Source organism: Netta rufina (assembly GCF_964035555.1).
Source record: "Netta rufina genome assembly, chromosome: 8".
NCBI classification, from domain to species: Eukaryota; Metazoa; Chordata; class Aves; order Anseriformes; family Anatidae; genus Netta; species Netta rufina.
This window is the reverse complement of record NC_140131.1, coordinates 7717009-7735283: the sequence shown is the minus strand read 5'-3', so window position 1 is coordinate 7735283 and position 18275 is coordinate 7717009. Positions and strand designations below refer to the sequence as shown.

Sequence of the window (18275 nt, the reverse complement as noted above, 5' to 3'; positions counted from 1 at the left end):
AAAAAATAGCAAGTTTTTTTTTTTATTCTTTAATTTGTCTTGCTCTCTCCTAGTAATTGCCAGGAAAGCAACAATCTGTCTTCATTGCCACAAAGCCTCCAATATCAACTTCCACAGCCTCAGTTTTGTCCTACTTTCTGACTCCTCCTAGCTTACTCTCCCACACTTCTATCAAAATAAAAAGCCTGTCCTGATTGTTAGGTGACACCTGACTTCTGGATGAAGTTCCTTGACACTAAAATCAAACTAGGACATTTGGCTCCCAACAAAAGTGTCCTATATGCTGCTCTTATCTGGAAGGTCAACCGCCTTCATGGTCATTTAGACCCCATGCACACCTGTCCATCAACTTTCTTGCCTGTCCTTGGTATGATCATGAAACCCCACACACAGGCTATTAATGCAGATAACTTCTTACAAATACTTCCCAAAAAAGTACTTTAATATAAATCTCCAGAAATAAATGATGGAGGAAAACACCTTTTAAGAGTTCAGAGTGAATGAAGTGTAGCCTATTATGCTTGGAGATCATCATCAGGTTCTCTGGTGTTGTGTGACTTTGTTTATGAATTACGCCTGTATGGAATCTATTCCCATTTCCACCCACCTCAGCAGGAGCTAGCTTATTTATAGGATATTAACTTCCACAAGGAGGAAGAAAGAAAATGTTCACGGAGCACCAGACAAGCTGGCAGATCACCATCTACTACCAATAACATTTTAAATGGTCAACTTGTTCCACCTACATGGGAGATCATTGTGAGATGTGGCGCATGGAATCCTGTTTGCAGAGCTGACCATCCCATGGTCAACCTTTCTGGTTGACAACAGGGACCAAACCTGTTTGAGCTCTGAATCCAGATACCTCCATGCTTCACTCACCAGCCAAGAGACTGCAGTAAGCAGCATTCACATAAATGAATCAGCTGTTCATTTTTTCCTTCACAGTCTTTATTCACTGTAGAAGTGTTTAATATAAGCTTTACAGTAGCATTTTTATTTTGCCTAATACTTTTTAATTTTCCTTCACTTCATTTAGCTGCTTTTAATTCACACAAAATAAAGTATTGGTTTGTGCTTCCCTTTGGGCCAAGTCATAGTGCTTCCAGGAATCATTAAGGTACACATGGGCCTAGCAATGTAAATGTACTTGTAATATTAAAAGGACTATTTAACAAGAACAGTGACTGTTGATTTCCTTTTCAGATTTGTCACAGTTCAAATGCTGAGAGCGAGTAAATACTATATTTTATCACAGACATATTATTCTGACATTTATTCAAATAATGGGCTTTGTTTTGTATGACCTTAAGAAAAATAAGTGCTTTACTAAAGAGCAGAATACATCCCTTTGACTTTTAAAGAGCAACAGATTTCGTCAGGGTTCAGTACTAAGACATCCTTGCACAGTTCTGCTGGAGTTTTCCTGGTTTGGGGGTCTTTTTGAAACTTCTTGGTTTATTGTAATTATGTCATCTCTGTAAGCTGAAAAATAGTCACTGCTCATATTGTAAGGAAAAGTATGTCAAGAAATGAACAGTAGCATTCATTCAGAATACTGAAACACATGGATGCATTCACTAATGTCACCGTAACAACAACACAAAGCATTTCTGCAGCACTGAAATACCCATTAGTTCTTGTGATGAGCAAAGGTATATGTTTTAGAATAATTTTTAAAATGCAGGGGGGAAGGTAATTCTGAGCAAACTATGACAAGAGAAGCATCCTGTTAGGTACTGCAGCACAACAAGTGCAGAAGAGAAATTTCACTGACCTGACATCTTTCCCTTCTCTAATTGCTCTGAGGGGAAAAATTGAGCATTGAATATTCATGTATAACTGAGAAATCAAATTCCACGTGCATCAAACCTTGTTTCTGCACATTTGTTTTCCTGAATTAATTTTTAAAATGGTGGTATGCCTTGGCTTTGTCCCTGATGCTGAACACTTCAGTTTAGTTCTTGCACAAAGGCACAGTTCTGCAGTAATGCTCCCTATCCCCAAGTCAGTGTGTCCTCTTTAAAAGAAACCATACAAAGCATCCTACAGCCCTAGTGAACCGCTTAGTCATATTGAAGCACTGCAAACCCACCCAGCAGTGACATCCATCACGTTATAAATATCCCATTCCCATTCTCTAGCAGATGGAGCACAGCACTTGCTTCACTAATCAGCAGAATATAATTCACCTAAACTCTCAAACAAAATACATGCTTGCAAGAGGAAATTACTCAAATTCACCTAGTGTTTTTCTGAAGAAATGCAAACCGCAGAGGGAAGTGTACGCCTTTGCTGTCAAAAGCTCAAAGGAAAATACTGAAAATTAGTGAAAGACAATAAACAAAAAGCCCCATATGTTGCGGGGGAAAAGAAGAATATGCTGTAGTGCTTACTACATTATCAAAATATAATCAAATATAAAACTTTTACTTCTAAAACATGGCAAATCTACAAGGCATTAGAAATGGATCTGTAGTTCACACTGAAATATTTATTTGTATTTTATGTTTTGTTCACAGTCTGATTAGGTATGCAGCAAACAAAGATGGTGAGCAAGAAAGGTAGGTGGGGAATTTTTTTTTTTTTTTTTTTAAAAGATCAATATTGTTGATTTGGAAACAAAATAAAAGGCTAAACTAGCAAGGTTCAAATTCTGATAACAGATTGGTAACCACAAAAAAGATTTCACGTGGAAACTTCTTTCCTGTTTCAAGCCTATTTTCAACTTTTCAGTGCTAGACTTCGGCTGAAAAAACTGTGGTAATGTTTTTGTTCTTTCTTCCCTGAATTCTCACATTTCAGTACTAGGTCACATCGATAGGCACTCTCAGATGTTCAAGACTAAGTGAGCATCTTAGTTTCTCTCACCCCAATCAGCACCTGGTATTTTGAAATTTCACGACTCAGGCTTCATGACCCCAGTACACAGGGAAGTCATCTAATAGTGATAATTAAAACAGAAGTTTTTACAACCTCACTTTACACCAGATGAGACAGATCAAGAACACTGCTTCCTGCAGGTATTCTTCAGTAGCATCTTGTCACCCAGTAACTGGTAAGAAAAAATCATGAACCATAATAGCATCAAAAAGTTCTGCAAGTAGAATATTCCTAGAAGCACAGAGATTACTTTTGACCTTGAAAGGGAACTACTGAGAGCAAAATTATATAAAATTCAGAAATCAGGAAAGAGCCTGATTTGATTAAACCATACATCTGAGTAACTGGAGACTTTACAAAATCAGCATTGTAATATGTATGCATGCACAGACAGCTCAGTGGAAGCTTGCAGCATGCTATACTCGGGAAGTGAAGGTAATTCCACCTAGAGGTGTGCTCAAGGCCAATTTACAGCACTGTGCAAAGGTCATATTTTATTTAACTGAAAATATGGCATGAAAAGAGTTACCTTGCCTTACCTGGGGAACTTCTGAGCAGTGATATGTCTGCTTTTCCCCAAGTATTTGAACAAAAAATACTGAAAATACATTATCTTACCGGGACTGAGAAATTAGATTGGGTTTCATATACAGCTTGTGTGCATCACTGCGTACACTCTCACCTGAATTTCAAACTTTCAGTGAAACTCATATGGAACGTTGATTTGCCTACTTGACCAAAAATTTTATAAGAGTGGAGGTTCTATTATGCTATCCATCCAATCTTGATACAAGTAATAAAAATACCCAGCCTGATGATTAAAAATAAATAAGTCACAAACAGACTATCGGGCAAATTTGAACCATGGGAAACCTTTAAACTTTGGAAATGAGAGCAAGCTGTGTCCTGCCGTGGGCAGATTGTAGCTAGCTGCCACCCTTGCAAATGCTGGTGGGATAAATTGCCACCAGACTGGAAATGGCACTGAAAGAGCTGGAGGGAGAGTAGTAAAGGAAGAGCAGGGACTTTGCAAGGCTTACACAGGAAAGAAAGGTCACTCTGGTGTTAGGGAAAGACCAGGAAAAAAAAATCTGAAAGGTTTCTGTATGCATATGAGCCATAATGAGTTGGGTATGAAGCTGAAGGGCCAAACTATGTATTTTGAAAGAGTTCTAAATGAAGGAACATATGCGTTAACATATTTCAAGTGATATGTTTTAAAAACATTATCAAGCTTTTATGCACATGTTGCATCGTTCAGCTCCTAAATTCTGCTGCGAGATCTGTGGGAAGAGATAGCCTGCTTTCTTTGATTCGCAGCCTCGATTTTGTATGCTGCCTGAACACAGTCCCAAATGTGCTTTGAGAACAAAATTAACCCCTGATGGGCAATCACCCAACACGCTTGCTTGGTATTTGTTGGTTCAGTGAAACAAAGTTATCTGTGACCTTTTACTTGATCACCCAGGAAATCAGCACTGCTTGTGAAGTGAAACTGCACTAATGTGAGACCCAAACTGGGCTCTGTGGTGATCGCATAGATGCCATTTTGCCTAACAGAGTATATACATATTATATATAAGAAATTATTTCTATTACCTAAGAAATACAGAGAAGTTTATATATATATATATATATATATATATGGTAATTTTTTAAGGTGTTTTATATTTACTTTCAACCTCTCTGTAGGCTCAGAAAGAGCCACAGTTCCTGAAAGCACAGGGCGCTGGGAATCTGTTTTCCCAGTCCTGTGGGCATTATTGCTTGTTCAGTGCATCCTCAGCCAAACTGCACGGATGCAGGAGGCATTCCTCTACAAAAATACTTCTCAAGCCTATCCTAAAGAACATTGACACACACAACTGGTATTTGTAGCGAGCATTTCAGCATCAATTATGGAGATCAAGGGGTTCTTTGATGAAAGAACTCTAGGAGTTTGACAGGTATTTACTGTACCAGTCAAATAAAAGACATCTGAGAGCTGCAAGAGCACAAACGCACAATGACAGCAGAGCAGAATGAAGGAATTGGCAAAACTTTCCAATGATTACAAAACCAAAAAATGATCATTAGGGATTTGAAGATCTAAATAACTGTACTACAAAGACACACTCTAGTCTGAATGCCACCCTCACTTTGTCTTTAAATGGACATTTGCAATAGAAACTCTAATTTACTTCAAGGTAGTTAAAAGAAACTTGATGCTGATGTGTAGTGAATAGGTTTGTGTAGAGAAGTTGTGGTTTCAGCAACAGACAATGGCTATTTTCTGTTAGCAGTTGCCACAACACAAGTTTTTAGTGCTAGGGAAGAAGGGTCTGAACACTGAAAGTGGGAAGAGAGGCAGCAACAAGGTTAAGGCATGGTCAATACCACAGAGACTCTTGTTCCTGTCCTAATAATTTCTTTACTAGCATTTGTGGAAGTAGAATAGGGATCCTATTTGTCATTTTTATTTTCTTACTTTTTTTGCTTGTTTGTACAATAGGAATTTTAAGTTTGTATGTGGGTGAAAGTAAGAACTCAGGAAAATAAACATGAAACAAAGTGAATACTACACAGGCCTGACATACTGGGGTTTGATCCCATGCAGCAAGACTTCCCAACACCTGTGAGAAGTAACACTGTGCACATCTCTACTCTCCTGCCTCCCCCGAGCAGCGGGGGCTGGCACTGTGGGACAGGACCTCTCCTTGTCACCTGGGGACACCTCTGCTATTTGGGGGACCTGTTTTTACCACAGTCCCACTCAAGGCCAGAAAGTCTTCTCCTTTTGGTTACCAACAAGATGAACCACACACATACATGCGCGCACACAAAATTTGTAGGGAAGTTTTAGCAGTCTGTTCAAGACCTTAATCAGACTCAGGGCAGAAGAGACAACAACCCATGCGCTTCAGTTTTAATGATACATCATCATTATTACTTCTGGGTACTGGTATCCAGTCATTAGGAACACCTACAAGCTCCAGTTTAAGACCTTTTTTATGAACCACTTTGCTGCAGGATTGAGAGCACTCCTCCCACATGCTGCCAGCAACACCTAAATGCTGCCATCTCATCACATCACTTGTGATCTCTGTCATACCACACAACCCTACTGGCTTCACCCCCTAGCAAAGAGCATCTTCCCACCGTAGAAGACTCAGTAAACCTTGCTCTACACCACAGAACTTCAGAGGGTTTGTCAGTCATATGGCTGAACAGTTCATAGCAGCTAAAATTACTACTGTGACAGTATTACCTGTTAATTGTCTACACATTGATAGAATCTCTTATATTTATATATGCACCCTCTTTAGGAAGCAGCCAGTTTCACTAAAACATCATTAATATAATTAATATATTTCATTACCTTTGTTCTGCTTCAGTTATTTTTCAACAAAAAAGCTGAATAATTTCAATAGCTAGGGGAAGAAATAATGTCAACTTGAATAGAAAATTTCTTCATTATGATTCCTGAACTTGATTTCCAGCACAGAAGTAGAATGTATTCGTCAGGATGATGGCAAAAAGAGAAACAATAGGAAGCCTTTGTTATTTTAAATAGTTAAGTTGTTACACAATATGATGGACTTCTTCTGTTGTACCTTAATGGATAGTAACACAATCAATAAATGGCTGTAACAATTTCGTTCTGCTTCACCTGCTGTAATTGAAAAATAACTCAAGCAGAACTTTGGAGTAGTTTGTGATGTATATTTTTTCTTCTTCTTCTTCTTTTTTTTTTTTTTGATTAAGATAAAGATTACGCTTTAGTGATTGGAGTAGGTGTAATTGTTATTATAAACACCTTTCAACAAGCTGTTCTACCCTGAGAACAATCCTGCAAGGCTACAATACAATGAATGAAATCAAGGGGAAAAAACATGGATCTGAGTGGCACGAACAAGAATGTCATTGGTAGAGAGAGGAAATAGGAAGGAATGAGGTCCTGACATTTGCCAAGACTTCAAGCTACAACAGGCACCATTCCTTCTATTGGAGCTGAATAACAGAAAACCATTGGACTAAAATCTAATCATTTTGTTTGTAAGAATCTGTAGTCACCCTAGTACTTTCAGACTTTTTTTCCTTTTTATGCATGCGTGGGGGAAGAACTATTGCTTTTGTATTTTTCACCTAGTTGTAGTATTAAGACACAGGCATTGCAGTCATGTCTAATTGTGTATAAGCGGAGCTTCCATAAGAGAATTCAGAGCAGTGATGCAGTAATCAAAAAAATAAGTACTATAAGCTCTGGAAATTTGGAATGGAAGTTATATTAAAAGGAAATACGGAAACAATTAAAATGCAGTCAGCCTGCCTATGGCATATACTTTAAGTGTATATAAATATCCACTTTAACTTGGGAATATGAGCTCATCAACGTTGTGGAATAGCTGGTCCTGACTCTACCCTCTAGTGTGAAATTACCAAAAGAGTTTAAGAGCCACCTTGGAGGAGGCTGCACAGGTGGCAAGCGAGAAGAAGCTCCACTTACCCCCTCCATCAGTTGGTCATGTCTTTATATCAGCATACACTGCTATGCTGCATTTTGTGTTGGAAAAAGATAAGGCCAAACCAATACACCTTAAGCTTGGAGTAGGAGGACAAGTGAGAGCTCTGTGTTCCTACAGAAATGTTTTTTGGCAGCAGTCTGGGACTGTTCTGCCCTTCACCAAAGAGTCAGTTTTTCTGCTCTCGTGACTATAGCTGCAGACCTCTTAGCAGGTAAAAGACAGCCTGATTAGAGAAGTGTTTGAATTTAATAGTTTCCAGGTGTGAGCCTGCATTTAATGGCAGCAAGCTTTGTTTAGAGGAAACAATAGGAGTAGTTAGGTTTTAGTTTTTCACACAGCAACCTTCAATGTATAATGTGTGCAAAGACAGAAGAGAAAATTATTTGCTGTATTGTGAATTACATTCTATTAATGAGCAAGGCTGAGCTGAAGTAGCCATTGAAAATACTTCGGTAATGTAGTAATAAACTTTAACATAAAAAAAATATCAAATAAAATACAGAGTTGTCAGCTGCTAACTGATGCAGTTAGTCTTACTGTGATCTCTTACAGTAAGAGATTAAATTCCAAAGAAAATACAAGTGTTTTCTGTTGAATTTGTCAAGAATCAATTCTGTTTGTTTATCCAGTTAGCATTCCTTTCAAATGAACTTTTCAAGGCATCATTTTTTTTTCCTATTTAAAGAATACTGGGGGAAAAATAATCCACTTAAAAAAGCCTTCCAAGTTAGAGTCTTCTCTTTGGGCACTTCAGTCCACAGCAGTCTCATTTTCTGGGTTCCCTCACTGCTCACTTCCCTCTAATTAGAGCCAAGAGAATAGATCACAGCAAGTAACTTACTCAACAAATTTAGCTTCCTTTCTGCTCTCCAAATGTCTGCAAGCAGATTGCAATTTCCTCAAAATTGTTCATTATTCAAATTTACTGTATATATTTTTTCTCCCTCTGAGTATTTCTCTATGGATTGATCAAGAACAGTTTGCTTTAAGTATTCTGTATTCAAAATCCCAGCTGCCTTCAGTAGTTGTGATTAAATATAGAAGTCATGTGATATTATTCCTACTTTTCAAATGCAAAAGCATAACTCTTTTTCAGACCCCAATTTGGCAAAGAAGTTAAGCATGCGCCTAAAATTAAGCCTAAATGTTCTGCACCACAGAGATGAGACTATTCACCTCATTAAAGTTTAACACGCTTTTAAGCACTTCCTTGGATCTGGGCCAAACAATATCTCCTCCCCACAAACAACACAAGGAATTTTACTCATTTGCTTGGAGTATTTGTTCCCATAACTCCAATCTTTCACAAAATGTTTAATATATAGGACATTGCTAAATTTATGATTTGCCTCCACTGAATCTCTCTCCAAGACACGTATGTTCTCAGTTACAATGATCTGCCCCATTTGGGAACAATTTTAATTAAATACTACTCTAAATTATATATCAAGGCTAAGAACACATTGCTGTTAATATTATTATATAAGCTACAGTCCATAGAAGAATCCAATACCCTTCTGATGTTTCAAAGCAAATCCAGCTGGAACTGTCAGAGGGCCCTACTGCTAAAATCCCACCAGCATCAATCACCTCCTCTTAGGTCAGTGGACCCTTCGGGAGACTGGTACATACCATATTTTAAACTTAAAATATGCCTTGCGCTGCCATCCACTGTCACCACTCTATAGAAAAAAGATTATAGGATTCTGCTTTTACTTATCTGCTCAGCCAAACTAGAACCTCCTAAAATCCAGAACATTGTTCAGCACAAACACCATTATGTTATTTACATGACTCCTCATTACTAGGCATACCAGGGTTATCAGGTCCACAGACACTTCTCTTTAGGTGGTTGTTATTTTGCAATAACGTTTGTCACTGACCTTAACAACAGTAATCAAATAGTAGAAAATTAAATACTTGTATACAAAGTCAATCAAATTCATTTTGGAATATTCTTCCTGAAGTTATAAAGCTTTTGCTCTGTATGTCATTTCAGACCACACTAGATTTTTATTTTATTCAAAAAGGTTTTTCACATTCCTGCTGAGTTGTCTCCAAACTGCCTAATTTCCTAATAGTCTCCCCCTTTCATAAAGTTTAGGTTTTGCAGATTCATTCTTCAATGCAGTCACAAATGGACCTAAGAAGAGGTGACCTATCATCAGCAGACAATGTTAACAGTCTCTTTGGTACTCCAAAATATCAGATGGAAATTATTTCTGTTATAATGGGTAGCAGCAGGTCTCCAAGAGGTTTCAGAAGAGTCCATTTGATAAAGTTTAACACCTTTACATTGTGAGAGTTCACACATTTCCTCCCATACATCTGCACCAAGGGATCAGTGTGTTCCTAGCAGCCTGAGGTGTGAAGCTTTCTCCTATCCCATGGCAAAAACATTTCCATTTGCTTAATAGCAGATAAGACCTCTTAAGACCTCTGTAGAAGAAGGAAAAAAAAAAAAAAAAAAAAAAAAAAAAAAAAAGGAAGGAAAGGGACTTAATGAGAGAATTTTATGATCATCTCAGTCACAGAATTGTCTGACAATGAAGAACTTCTGCGCTGCTTTATGCAAGCTGTTCATCAATATGCTCAGGACCCCACCTGGCAAACCTCCTCGAAGTTTTCTCTGTAATGGTTTAGCAGAAGTTTTCAAAAAAGGCTTCAGGAACATTATAGCAAGAGTATATCCAGATTAGGATGCATCAAAACATCCCACACATGGGCATCACTGCTCATATGGTCCAAAGAGGAGTTTGTGCTCATAGGTAAGAGGCATTTGGGGGTTAGTAGCAAGGCTGCAGCTCATGTGTGTTGTGTTCAACTTCAAGTAGAAAGCCACAACCAGCTCAGTGAACCTCAGGGAGCGTAGCTATCCTCATGTCCAGGACCAGGAGCATGACAAGGATGAGAAAACAGCAATCTGTAGAGGGTAGGTCTGGAATGCAAGGAACCTTCCAAATCCTGGGCTAATTCTAAGAAAAAGAAATCAAACTTTTTATCCCTGGTCCTCTATTGATCTAGTATTTTGCATTTTCAATTCATCCTGGCTGAAGAAACCTCTGACTGGAAATTTGGGTTAAAATTGACAGTTGCTAGTCTAAGAGCAGCTCTAGAGCAGTGCATAAACTTGGAAGGCTTAAGGAAGACTTTGAAGAGGAGGCTGGGTCGTGATGAAGGAGATTTTCCAGTTATGGTAAAAATGCCTTGTTCATGACTTGCAAGAACACAGGATCTTAGACAAGTCAAAGGATGTTGTAAGAAGGCAGACCAGCTGAACATTTGAAGAGCTAGAGAGATTATATCTAAGCAGTGCCTAAGTGGTCCAAAGCAAAAATTTTAATGTGTTATGAGTGAAACACTGTGGCATTTTCAGAAAATATATATGTATATTTTTGGAGAGGTTTTGTCATGGCTAATGCATCCAGGCTGTGTATGACATATACACAAAGGTTTTTTCCATGCTTTTGTGGGGTTTCTACATATTTATTTCCAAATGGGATCATGGAACAGCCAGTGTCTGCCTTGCCAAAGCAGCAGCTGATACTTTCTGAATCAGGGCAAGCTGCACACACTAATGAAATCTGAGGGTTTATGATAGATGTTGCATGGGAAGGAGCTGACTGATTTGAAATGGACTGTGTAGTCCATCGCAGGCAATTTCCCTCAGAAGTACAAAGTTCCACAAAGCAGAAGATATTAGTAGAACAAAGCCCCAAAATATCCCTGATCTTTTTCTCATACTCTGCTCCTACAACCCAGACATGCTCATCACTCAACTAGAGTTACATCTGATCTTTCTGGTGCTTTCCTCACAAACAGGAAGAGCCACGGCCATAGGATTTACATGGAGAGGAGATTACGAAGTGGCTCAAAACAAAAATGCATGGACTTAAAGCAAAACAATCCAACACAACCCTAAACAAAACTTTAGGGACAGATAAACCCTGGAGTCATTCACTTTTTGGTATTGATGGCAGTACTCAAATCCTGTTCCACAAGATGATTCCCACTCCATGGACTGGTGTGTCCAAATTTATCACATCCAGCAAAACTTAACCAGACCTGGCATTTGACACATGGTGATGGTAGTTTGAAAGAGATGTCTCACTGCACTGTCTCAGACTCTGAGTTCAAGCAAGCACTAATTTCCACACAATCTTAAATAAGACCACACACACGTGAAAGACAACTTGCAAGCTCATTTAAAATTTGTGCATTCAGGGGATGACCAGGAGAGGGTGTCTTCATTGCCTTTCAACAGTTCTGTGAGCTAAGAGGTACCCAGACATTTAGCAAGCGTCACAGTACAGAAACAGAAATCCTCAGCTGGTGGTGTTTTGGATTCTGTCAGTAAATAAACAGACAGTTTCAAGATAGTCATCTAAGCAATGAAAAAAAAAAAAAAAAAAAAAAAAAAAAAAAAAAAAAGCATCAGCAGCTTTTTCAAGTAAATATAGAAGAAAAAAAGTATACAGACTTCAACAAAACTCACATCTCAAAATTCTGCTGAGGATCTAGAAGTGTACAGTGATGCTGGGTGGCATTTAGCAGACTGCACCACACAAGTGGGAAACATATATCCCAATTACTCTATCAACTCTAATTCAAGCGTTTGCTACACCCTGTATTTCTAGTACTGAAAAATATTTATATAACATCCATTTATGTTGCACCTTACATCCCACAGCATCCTAGAGTGTGAGCCAAACTGATCTATCAGCTACACATAGGGATCGCTTCACCCGGCACTGAAGTGCAGCAGCTGTTTAACTGCACATGGCAATCCCTCAGAACTTTTAATGAGAGGAAACAGCATCAGACTGTATGTGATCGAAATGCATTGAGACCAACAGAAATGTAATTGCTCAGATTGTGATCTGGTGCTAGCACACTGAGGAAGAAGGGAAAGTAGCTAAGCACCTTTACTGCATTACTGTTCTCCAGCCCAGTTTAATATTCTGCAGGTAACCTGCAGATTTTGAGGATAGTACCCTAATTAATCTTCCAGTGCCTTTTCATCTCCAGCCTATAATTCTCACATATTCGGAAATAGTTTTAATAAAGTATACGTGTCACTTTAAAGCAAGAACTAATGATACAGCAGATTTTATCCTCCAGAAACCACAGTTTCTAAAATGTATTTTACAGAAACCTTTGGCAGCTAGAGGTCAGACTGCTTTAATTGTACATCAGCAAAGAAAGAAAGGACTAATAAATATATTCACAACTGAAAAGGCCACCAAAAAAAGGAGAAAATACAAGTATGGGGCAGTAAATTTTTTAATGCTTATCAGCTGCAGAAAGGTATCCACATAATAGACTTCATAGGACAAATTTATGGTTCTGCAAATGTTCCCTTCATTTAAATCAGCATCTCCATGACTTGATATCTGCAAATCACCCTAAAATCCTGATGGGCTGAAATACTAAATGCCACAATGGACCATCTAACGTTCCTTCTTCCTGGTAAACAGGGAGGAGGATCTATCATAATGACACTGAGGCCTTTTGAGGAGCCCAAGGTCTGGCAATTATGCATATGAGGCTGAGTGTTTAAGTCCAATAATGGGGCTTTAGTGATGGATGGATCATCCCTTCCTGTACTTCTAAGATGCTTGTGATAGCTGAATTGTCCCCAAGTGGCACCCATAAATTTTGGCCTTTCAGAAAAGCCCACATATTGTGTAGGTATCACCCAAAGCCCTCATTAGTTAGACTGTGACCTTTGCTGCGTGACTATCAGGCAAAAACCTGGAAAAGGCCTGTGTTCGATTAGCACTGCAATTTGTTCATTATCTCCTGACAGGAATTTGCAAGTGTCAAAGACAATTCTGTTATGAAAAGGTCAAGATCTGAACAGTGGGGGGGGTGGGAAGAGAGGGCATCACTCTCAGAAATTCTACCCCAGCAATAATAACCACCACCCAAATTGTCATCCACATCATTCCCAGGTACCAGGAGGCAGGAGCAGGTAAATCGCAATTTTGTATAATTCATCTTCACAGGAGTTAAATCACTTCAGGATAAAAATGGGTTTTCTGCTTTTTTACTTAAAATTATGGAAATTGTTTCTGACAGCAAATTGCTCCTAATTAATTTACGGTCTCTGCTGGGAAAACGCACTGTACTGTTGATTTCTACCTTCTACAGACTTAATTATAAAAAAGCAAAATTTTCCTAAACTATTAACTTCTGTGCTGCCAGAATTAAGACTTATAAGAGCTGCAAAGGAGGCTGGCTCTGGCCTGCAACCAGCCTGTGGTTACACTCTGTGTTCACAAATAAATGATCCCCTCCAGTATCACCCTGGTAGTATAAGGCAGATTATCGCCATTTTGAAAGACTTGGTTTTGTTTCACTCTGGACAAAAGTCAAGCTTTGACAATCACAAAGTTGGCTGTCACACGATTAGGCTGCCCCATACCTCTGGCAGTACCTCACCATTGCCTTGGGTGAACCGAGACCTGCTGTGTACAATGGATATCCAACACTGGTTGTTCTTCTACCCCTGCCTGAGGCCATGAAGCAGTTAGCAACACTATAAATACTTGCATGGTGACAAGCTGTAGTGTCACTAATATGGGAAATGGGAAAAGTGACTGCGCTGAGAACTGCAGGTTCACTGAGCTCCAGCTTGTGGAACTCCCACAACAGAGCAACATGAACAAGAGAGGGAAAATGCAAAACTATGGACTCACTATCACATGAGATGCAGACTGCAGGAATAAAATTTCATCTGCTCTACCTCACATGAGGGGTTGTGCGCCATTACTAATTTGAGAAAAGTGGGCATCAGATCTTCGGGGCTGAGGACTGCAAGCAGCCAGTAAACAGGAAAGAAATAGGACAGTGAAATATTTGTATTAAAATTAAGAGTCCGAGTGAGGTGAACGTTCAAGATCAGGCCTAGGCCACTAGTACTTATGGGGAGAAAAAGGAGAAAAGCCCTGTTTTGAGCTACAGGCCATCTTCCCAGCATGGCCCACCTGCACCTCCTGGACACAACAGAATGGCCTTGAAACCAATGGTGGTTGGGGGGCACTGAGAGGGGCATTGAAATTTCCCCCAATGTGCAGATAAAAATACCTCCTTTCCGATTCTGTCATCTCTGCCATCCAGACTCCAGTTGAGTCTTGCTGCCAAGTTTTCTTGTTGCAACACAGAGGCTTAACATGAGCCATTATCCATCCCCCCCCTTATTATTTTCTTGAGACACAGTCCATTCAATTACACTCTTTATTGGAATTCAAAAGTTGTAGTTATCTCCTTGGCAGCTGATGATAAAACCTTTGATAGTGCACACTGGCGTTGGGCAAAATGTCAAAAGACCTGCTGTACAGGCACAGAAAATTTGACCCACTTTTGTAATACCACAAGGGTCAGAGTCTTACATTAAATCCAGTGGGAGAGTTTGGCACAAGCCCATTTGATCCATGATATTTAATTCTGTGAGTCAGATTTACTCAGCTGCTATCATTTTCTAAGTTGTCCCTGCTGAATGATTCTCATCACTTGCTGCATGAGGGAAAGTAGCAGCAGATCACAGAAGAATCTAGAAAATGTTGTGTTAATATTTTTTACATCACTCCATTGCTGACAGCTATGACATTTAAGAGAAGAGAAGGATTGGTGAATGAGGATTCAGAGCACTCCTGGTTAACTTCAGTGAAACAGCAGCATAGGCACATAAGGGATGTGCATATTATTAAAGTACAAACAGATATACTCAAGCTTATTACTCTTTAAACCTGAGACTGCAGAAAGAGGCATTGTTGCCATCCAAACAAATCATTTTTATTCTTACACAGAAGAAAAATGGTAGTATAAGACTAGAGATCAGCAAAATAAAAGAAATAAACCTTGCAAGAATGTGCATAGTTATTTAAAAACAAAACACAACAAAGCAAAACAACAACAATGCAAACAATCAAACACCAAAACAAACAAACAAAACAAAAATCTTAAGAGCTCAGGAAAGCAAAATTAAGGCTATGGTCAAACAAAAATTATATGGGCACATTATATGGGTAGGTCAAGTAACCTTAACTCTGCCCTTCTAATAACAACTGAAAGAACAGTCAAAACAAAAAAGGCAAATCATTTGAAATGAACATATGCAGAATTACCATGACATGAATGCAAAAAGCATGGAGCATGAATGTAAAATTGTCACTCAACAATCTCCAGTATTTCCTTTGTTTCTTATAAGCAAACAAATATATGTATTCCACTTTGCTTGGCCTCAGGAGAGTGAAGTATTTCAATTTGAAATAGTTTTTCTTAAAAATACCAACCAGTGATCAAGTACTGTTTATCCACAGAACTTTTAATCATATACCTTGATTAGAACTGTAAATTAAAATGTATGACATTTATGAAAATACGTTTGATGTTCTTCACTGTCTCATGAAGCAGGCAAACACCACAATCAGAAGTTGTCTTAGAAAATTACAACTTATGCTTACAGTCAGCTGGCTGAAATGTTACTTTAGCTAACTGCTGCCATTAGAGAAAAAGCCTGAACTGCATGACAATAGTTTACCATATAGCAGGTTCTGCCAATTCAGCTTGAAAGGCAGCACTACTGAGTTTTGTGTTTAAGAAAAGGAAGACAACAATGTAATAATTACAGAATGTAATGTACTATATTGTAGGAACCTAAGGGAACTTCTTGGTATAGGAAAGTTTACTGTTCCTATGGATAAAATTCAAGATGAGCAAACGATTCACTGAAGATAATAATTGAAAAAAAAGAAGTCAATGATAAATACATTTCATCAGATGGAAAAAATAAATAAATTAATTAACAAGCAATAGGAGACATCCACCTCAAAACAGGTCCCTTCATCCTTCCCCAGGAGTTATGCAGAATACTGGAGGTTTTAAACTAAGAGACAGAGACTAATGTAGCAACACTAGTAGAAACAGTCAACAAAAACAAACAGCAAGCAAAACTCTTGACTACTGCAATGCGTGTGGTGTGGGACTGACCTGAAGGACATCTGGCAGCTTCAGCTGGTGCAGGACATGGCTGCCTGCCACAGAGGATGAGTAAATGGACAAGAGCACATTGCACCTGCTCTTGGGCTCATGCTGACTGCCAGCTTCATTCCAGGTGCAAACTGAAGTACTGGCTATTAACTATGAAGTCCTCACTGATATAGCAATTCAGAGACCTCAGAACATCAAACATGATGGCTAGATTTTCTTGTGGTCTTTATATAGGGTAAAACTATTGACCTAACTGAAATATTCCCTGATCGCTATCCCAAGCATCCAGCATCCCTCGTGGCAGCCTCCTGCTTTCACACTGCTGGTGCTGAAGGTCTCTGGACGTGGCACTCTACCTAACTGACTATCAGAACATGCACCTCCTCTATATGGTTATACCACTTTCACTATACCTCCTTCATTAGGCAAGGCATCTTAGATCTGGATTTTCTATGGTAGCAGTAGCGATTCTCTCTTTTTTTTTTTTTAAATGAAAACTTCAGCATAAACAACAGTTTTATCAGTAAAGCAGATGGTGTTGAGCATGTGCTATTAGAGTTAAGCTTTTGCTTTCATTTAATGTTGTATGTGACACTTGAGTGCTTCTGTGATAGGTACCTCCTACAACTCTAAAAGTGCAGCAGGTAAGTGGACCAGAAAGATTTAGGAAGAATGAAATCACAAGGAGCAGGAACATTACTTGAGTGGGACAGTTTACTGGTGTGACACCCAGAGCAGAAGCTGTAAATCCCCATAACTATCCTGGCTCTGAGTTACTTCCTGGCTAACTGAAATTTCTTAAAGTTATGAAATATATTAAAGGAATTAGACTACCAAGTTTACTAACTTTATCAAAATCTTCCAAAAGGGGATCTTGATTGTTTATTATCAAAAAGACCACTTACAATAATTAAATTTGGAGAGAAATTAAACATACTGCTTGCTGCCAGCACAAATGCTCCAGGACAATGTTGGACTGCTTGGCAGAGGTCACTAATAACATTCCTTCTTGATTTTGTCCTGAACTTTTCCCAGAGATTAAGGAAAACTATATCTCCATTTTCTGTCTGGAGCATGCTTGGTTACAATGACTTTTGAACCTGTTGAACTATTTCAAGCTATTAGACAAAGGGTAATGTAGCATCCTACAAGGTAAGAAATTTCTTCGCATTTTTTTTAATGAAAACAGAAAGACCATTCAAGGGGAGAGACTATTAAAATGTCTTCGTCGGGGGAAAATTCGTAGAATGAGCTCACTACTTATTAGAGATCAGAAAATCCTTACTTGCAAGCAGGCCTTATTAATCTTGCTGTTAACAGAATTGCTTATTCTAAAGAGGTGCATGGTATTGCTGTGCTTACAAGATAAAAGATGACAAATTCATCAAATGTCAAACTAACTGTTTATACAACAGAAATGGAGCAGAGACGGGCAGTAATAAGGCTTTCCATGTGTGTTAGGTAAGCTGCTTTCTCTCAAAAAGCCCACCCCACACAATTGAATTCCTCATGCTTGCCTGTGGGTCAGGAGACAGCACGCCACAGGATGGGGAGCAAATTTTGGGGAAGCAAAGCAGAGCCAGGCAAAATGAAGAGTCTCTGCCAGAAAGCTTTTTACACAGACCTCACATGCCTCTGCTGGAAAAGAGGCAAGAGCTTTGCATCTGGCCAGTGCAGCTGCCAAAGCCACCCCAAGAGTGATAGAGAAAAACATAGAGGAGGAATGCCAAGGGCAGCACAAGCATCTCTGCCAGCACGAGAACGTGATGCCAAGTGAAGAGCACAATTGCATGCCTCCACCTTAGAAATGGCATGCCTGTTTAATAAAGTAAATTTGGATGAAGGAACAACTTGCCTGGGCACATTTTTTACATGTTTTTAAACTATGGAAAA

General features: G+C 38.9%; 1 protein-coding gene across 1 annotated transcript in view; it reads right to left on the bottom strand.

The window, feature by feature from the left end:
• The window catches only part of BEND5 (BEN domain containing 5), a gene marked incomplete at its 5' end in the record, with an annotated part of 583001 nt that overhangs the window by 52755 nt on the left and 511971 nt on the right, over positions 1-18275 (bottom strand). The window lies entirely within an intron of this gene.